At 32.9% G+C, this 6,740-nt stretch overlaps 1 protein-coding gene across 1 annotated transcript in view; it reads right to left on the reverse strand.

Annotated features, from left to right (window-relative positions):
• The window catches only part of LOC107659459 (calcium-dependent secretion activator 2-like), a gene marked incomplete at its 3' end in the record, with an annotated part of 56,937 nt that overhangs the window by 17,759 nt on the left and 32,438 nt on the right, over positions 1 to 6,740 (reverse strand). The gene's annotated exons all lie outside the window — the stretch shown is intronic.

Here is a 6,740-nt window from a genome sequence, read left to right on the forward strand (position 1 = left end):
TTTAAACATGTCAATAAAAAAAAAAAAAACTATGACTGACCACTTTACATGTCAGTCAGATGGCTCTTCCTGTCTAAGTGTGCCATTCATGGCCAGAATAAACTGCAATGTATACCAGACTCTAGTTTAGTCAAAGGTCTGGCTATTAGGCTGTTAGTCAGCTGGTGCGAGTGGTTCAGACTAGATATAGCCCGATTAATCATGGTTTAGAGCCTCTTCTTAGAGCCGAGAGCGCTGCTTGAATCTCTAAATCCATTTGGACTGAACTGTGTTTGCGAACTGAAGATTACTTCAACATTATTGTTTGTTATGTGAAACTGATTCCATCAAGTCACAAGGGCACTTATCACCCAAATAATTTCTGAGAAGAGCACATTATCGAAATCAGTGACATGAATGACACAAAAACTCAACCATCTCTTTTCTAACAAATTTCCCGCAGCAAATGTTATTTCCAACAAGCATCCAAGTCAATAAAACTTGGCTACTTGTCATTTATATTATGGAAAGAAAAGTAATAGCACACCTCTCTACAAAGGTGGAAAGTAATACCACACCTTTCTTCAACAAGCCGTATGATTTGATGTATCATTCGTGTCTGATAATGAAGCAGCGATGAGATATGCCCTAAAACGCTTAGATTAGGTTTAAGGCTTTGTTTGAATCTCCAAAACAAATTGAATCAATAATGCCTGTTCTGAGGGGTGACCTGAGGTCAAATGTTTCACCAAAAGGGCACAAAAAAATATTTTCAACTTTCCAATTCACAGGTCAGAAATCTCACCTATAATTATTATAATGACCAACCCTGAACTTTTACAATCAGGCTTCCACCACCCATATGGTGCCAAATCATGACTTTTAAATTTTATTAGGCAGTAATGGGAAGGTTGATGTCATTATTGATCAAAATAAGTCTATGGCAACATATTGATGCCGTGCACAATGAAAAGCTGCCACAGTCAATAAATGGCAAAGGCTGAGGACGGAGGAGGAAAATGGCAGCTCTTCTGTTCACACACAATAGCTCTATTATTATAATTGAAGATGATTTGACAGGTCCTCAGAGTGATAAAAGGAAGTGTGTTCTGAATCACTGCGTTTCTGAGCTTAGTGCCAGTACAGAGCGGCTTAACTTGGAAAAAGCAAGCACTAAACAGCTTCTTATTAGTCCTTTATCAAACACAAACAACATGCAGCATCTGCAAATGCAGGTTGTTAGTCGAGATGGAAGATTGTGGGAAATAATAAACAGGCTGGAGGAAATATGCTAGACAGCTGGAAAATAAAAAAAGACATATAAATAAATAAAAAAATGGCAGAATATTCCATGTATTCTCAAACTTGAATTACAACAGACAACACTGAAAAATAAATTAATAAATAAACAGAAAAAAAACAAACATGTGCAAAGCATTTTAGTTATCAGCTCAAATTTTGATCATAGTATGTTAGCAAATAAATACATAAATTAATGTAATCATAGAAAAAAAATGGAATAAATGACTGGTGTCAGTCCTAAATTTACTTTTGAATTACTTTTTTTCTTAATTTTTTTTAACATTATTTTTATTCATTTTACCTTTATTTCTATCCTTTCATTTTTGTACTAATAATTAATTGCTGCGTTTATTTCTTTATTTTTTTCTTACATTTCTGTCTCTTGTTTATTGGTTTAAAATAAATAAATAAATAAATAAATAAATAGAACAGAAAAAAACAAACGTGTGAAAAACATTTTAGTTATCAGTCCAATTTTTGATCATAGTAAATAAGCAAATAAATATATATATTGTAATAATACATATATTGTGATAATAGGAAAAAATAAAGGAATAAATTATTGAGAAAAAAACAACAAAAACAATTCATTCAAAAATATATATAGTACTAAATTTATTTTTGTATCACTTTTTTACTTAATTTTTTTTATTATTATTCATTTTGAGATTTTTTTTGTTGTTAATGTGTCCTTTCATTTTTTAATAATAATTGATTTATGCATTCATTTATTTTTATATTTATTTATTCCCACATTGTATATCTGTATGTAAATATTGCCACATTTATTTTACATTTGTTGTTGTTGTTGTTTTTTTCTATTCATCCTTACATTTCTGTCTCTTGTAGGACAATTAGGTAGACTAGTCTTGCTTACCATTGGTTTTAAAATAAATAAATAAACATAAATAAATTATTTTTAATTTTAATTTGATTTCATATTGTCTTTAAAAGCTGTTGACCTCTATTACGACCACTGAGCACTGGGTAATCTCACCACCAAAGGCTCTGAATCATCTCAGGCCTGTAGTTCCTCTTGGCTTCAGCATCGGTGGGATGCTCCCACGTCCTGCAAACCCACTAAAAATATCTCAACAGAAAGGAGAGGAGGGGAGGGGATCTGCAGGGACTAATCCTACATCTTTAATTCACAGCACATTCTATCATAATCAATGAAAGTGGTGGCAGGCAGCTCCTGCATGACTGACGTGCTAATGAGAGTTATGACTACACCGTGAAGATGAGAGCTATTTTTTGTGTCAGAAATGGCATTTTTATCACTCTTAAGAAAGAGCGTAGATCCTCTTTTGAGTATTTTATTAGGGTTTTACATTACTGGTCACCACACAAAGCAAGTGACCCTTTATGATCCACGAGTGTCTCACTTTGCACACAAAAAAAAAACGAAGTAACTCCAGTTTTCCATACACACTTGAAACGATAATTTAGGGGAATCACTCTCATATTTAAAGACATGTTTGTGTGAAAGCTCTACACACAATATACAACAGGTTGCTTGGTAACCTGGCCTGTCCTCATAAAAAGCTGCACTGTGTGTGTGTGATGTATGAGATCTTCAGAGATGACCTTAGTCCTGCTTGGCAATAGACGGGGTTACGTTAATTGACTGTGAATGAGTGCTGTATTCTGTTGTTTCAGTAAAGTTCACAAAAGTATTTCAGAGAGCCGAGTTAAAGAATAACTAAAAATGCTTTAATTTGAGCCCAGTCCACTCACACTGAAGTATTGCCTATTAAAATATTAAACGTAGAAGGAAATGGGGTGAAAGCAGGAAGAAGTAATATTATAGTAGCTCAGTATTTAGACTAATGGCAAAATTATGCATTTGCTTATACAGTTATTAAATGTTGATGAAATATCGACGATCTGATAAACTGAAACTGTTCATTTGCTATTGTTTACACCCATACCAGGGCTCCAGACAAAAAAAAAAAACAAATAAATTTAAGAGTCATTGGCTCCTGCAAGAAACAAAATTAGGTGCCAAATTATTTTTTTCTCATCTTTTCATGTCTTTATTAGCATTTTAATCCATCTTGTAGATGTCATGGAAACTAAGGTTCACTTAACTAAACTAGTGGTAACTAAACGTCTTTTCCAACTTGAGAACCATTTACAGTCACAAAGAACTGTTTATTACACATAATTTGTACCAATATCATGGACCATAACTATGTCAGCATCTCTTGGCCATTGAGTGTAGTTTGGGCTCCTCCTCGATGCATCCTATAAGGGCCATTCTACAGAATTGGTTCAAACTGCTGTCCCACAAACAAAAAACACATTTAAAAAGCATTTACGTATTCAAATCTTAGATGTTTATTAAGATCCTTCTATTATCTATTGAAAGCCACAATAATATTTAAAACATTAGTAAGCTTAATATATATATATATATATAAATAATCATCATTTATTGGGTACTTTCAATTGGGAGGTGGCTGTCCTGAACCCTATCCCCTAAATTTCAACTTATGAAAATATTGAAATAATTTTTGTATTTTTTTCCATTGTTGATTTTAAAAGTATCTATTTGATTCTTTTAAAAAGTGAAGTTCAAAAAAATATTTATTTTATATTTTCTTTGTAAATGATGAAACCTAATGTTAAAAAAAAAAAAAAAACTTGTCCCGCATTTTTCATGTCACTACCGAAACAGTGTATGTTTAGTCTATTGGCCGAGACTGATTTGAACTAAACCTATAAATTTATGATCAGGAAATATTCCCGTGTCCCCCTCTCTCATAGCTACAAGGTGTGAGTAGATAGGCCTCATCATTTTGAGGTAAATGTGTTCAAAAGTCTGACAAATCTGTGTGCAACTTTAAGGAATGTCACTACCGAGCACCTTTTTTTCTGCAATTAAGCACACTTTTTTGGGAGTTATTCCTAGGCCTGGACGATAAAACGGTATCGATATTTATCAACGGTACACCTTCTTCGAAATCGATCGAAAAATTTTTCGATATAGCGCACGATATAGGCACGTAGTATGAGTGACGCAGACAGCACACACAAAAACGAACACATGCTGAAATGAGTGCTGTGCCTGCCTGTGATGAGGTGATTGTGAATAAAGAATGAACGAGATGCGCCGCTGCTGCGTTATTCATTCAAAATATTAGAGAGTAGCTCAATGTGGAGAAGATCTTTAATGGGTTAAAACCGAAACCAAGCCATTCACACAGAACGCATATTCAGCGCATGTTTTAGACGGACAAATATGACTGCTGCACTCGCGTCTCACAGAAGAGATAGAAAGCCATGCAAAGATAAAACAGTTTAAACTTTTAGAAAACACATCACGAATTTGTGGAGGTTTATTCCTTTTCACTGCCTCTCATATGTTTTTAAATGCAGTCTGTGTGAATGAAGCTTCGGCTCTTTGGATTAAGCAATGCATAAACACATGATGCTGTTTTGTTCATCATTTTTTATGCAATTTCCTAAATTATATTTGATTTTTATGCGTTAATTTAGACTTAATGCACGTTTTTATAGAGTTACTTCCTTGCGTTGACAATTTAAATGCGCTGCATTATTTTGCTCATTGCGCCCTCCTGTGGCCTCGGGAGACAATTAGACCTATACAATAAAGACCTATTTAATCTGCATATAAAACATTAGAAATTAGATATTTGTTTAATTTTTATTGTGTTTGATTGTTAAAACAAAAAATATTTGTTGTTTGTCTCAAATTGTGTTAATTATAAATACAGTGGTTAAATGTAAACATTTTTTTCTATTGCTTTTTGTTTTTAAAAAGGTTATAAAAAATGTCAATAAGTATCGATACCAAACGATATGAAACATTATATCGTTGTTAAATTTTTTAGCTATATCGCCCAGCCCTAGTTATTCCATAACATTTAGTTTTATATGTATACCACTGTTCAGAACTGTGCTAGCTAACCATGTGCAGATTAGCATCTTTGAGCTAGGCTCAAAAGTATCTAAAATTGTAACTACTGAAACATTTGGTGGGGTTTCGGTAGTGATATCTTTGTTTTTTTGGTTGTTATCCCATAGAATTGTCATTACCGAAACAGTCACTACCAATGTCATCATTGTTTCGGTAGTGACAAAAGGGAACACATAATCCTCATATTTGGGGGAAATAAACTATATTTTAGTACAGTTATGCAATTTTTTTGTATTTTAGTATGTTTTAGTCGTGTTTTAGTATGCGAGTTAAAATTCTGTAATGTGATGTGGTTGCTACCAAAGCATTACTGTCACTACCGAAAATGTGCTGTCAATCCCGAAACGAAATGGGATGTTTTGTCAAAAATAAAGTATACTGAATTATCAACTAAGATGTTATGATAGTTTTTGGTTCAATGTATATTCAAACTAATGAACCCTTAACTTTGAAATCAGTATAATCAACTTTTTGACTTTTACAAAGAAAAATTGGATTCAAAATACAACAAATCTCATAAATTACACTTGAAATATTTTTACAGATTTAATTGCTATGGATTTACCGCTAAAAATATTTTTAGTAAAATATAAAAAAAATATATATTTACAATCTAGATGCAAGCAAAATCTTAATAGGTCAATATAACCCTTCTAATTATATTAGCATTACTGTGTTTCGGTAGTGACAAATTTGGGGAGAGGACAAATATTCCAAAACTTGCTGAAAATACAATATGAGAATTAACTGCACATTTACTAGAAATGTGTACCTTGGATATTATACAATTTGCATACATAGAAATTTTTGGGAAAAATACTTTTTTTCCAAGACGTTTCCAACTCTGACTTTGGACCAATTCTGTAGAATGGCCCATAAATGTTGTTATATGTCTTTCACATATCCAGTCTGTTTTTCTTCATTAGTAACATGCAATTTTACAGGATGTGTTGAATTTTATCTTGAGCTCCTTGCATTGTTTCTTATCATTTAGACAACAGGTTAAGTAAAAATATGAATATGCAATATAACGCATAAATTTAGCAAAAAGCTCTTCTTTATAGTTATTTAATGAGCTTATGGATGCTGTATTTCTGAGTTAAATTCTGATTATTCTGAGCCCTGCGTACCAAATGGCTAATAGCCAGAATAAAACATCTGGATATCAGACATCTTGCAAATAAAGCAAGATGTCTGATATCAATTACATATACAGTGTCATCAAATCTTATCAAATTCCCCAAAACAACCAACTTACACATAATTCACAATATCATTAGCACCTAGAGAGGACCTCTACAACCCTGAAAGTTAGCAGAGACCAGAACTAGATGAGCCCCAGATACAGATCCCCAGTAAAGACCTTGTCTCAGACGGCCACCGGGGACTATCATTAGGTAATCATTAAAAACTGACTTTTGATTTGACAACACTATCATTTACGACCAAATCTTTAAAGGGGTCATATGATGCAATTTCAATTTTTCCTTTCTCTTTGGAGTGTTACAAGCTCTTG

Source organism: Sinocyclocheilus anshuiensis, unplaced genomic scaffold, assembly GCF_001515605.1.
Source record: "Sinocyclocheilus anshuiensis isolate Anshui unplaced genomic scaffold, SAMN03320099.WGS_v1.1 scaffold387, whole genome shotgun sequence".
NCBI classification, from domain to species: domain Eukaryota; kingdom Metazoa; phylum Chordata; class Actinopteri; order Cypriniformes; family Cyprinidae; genus Sinocyclocheilus; species Sinocyclocheilus anshuiensis.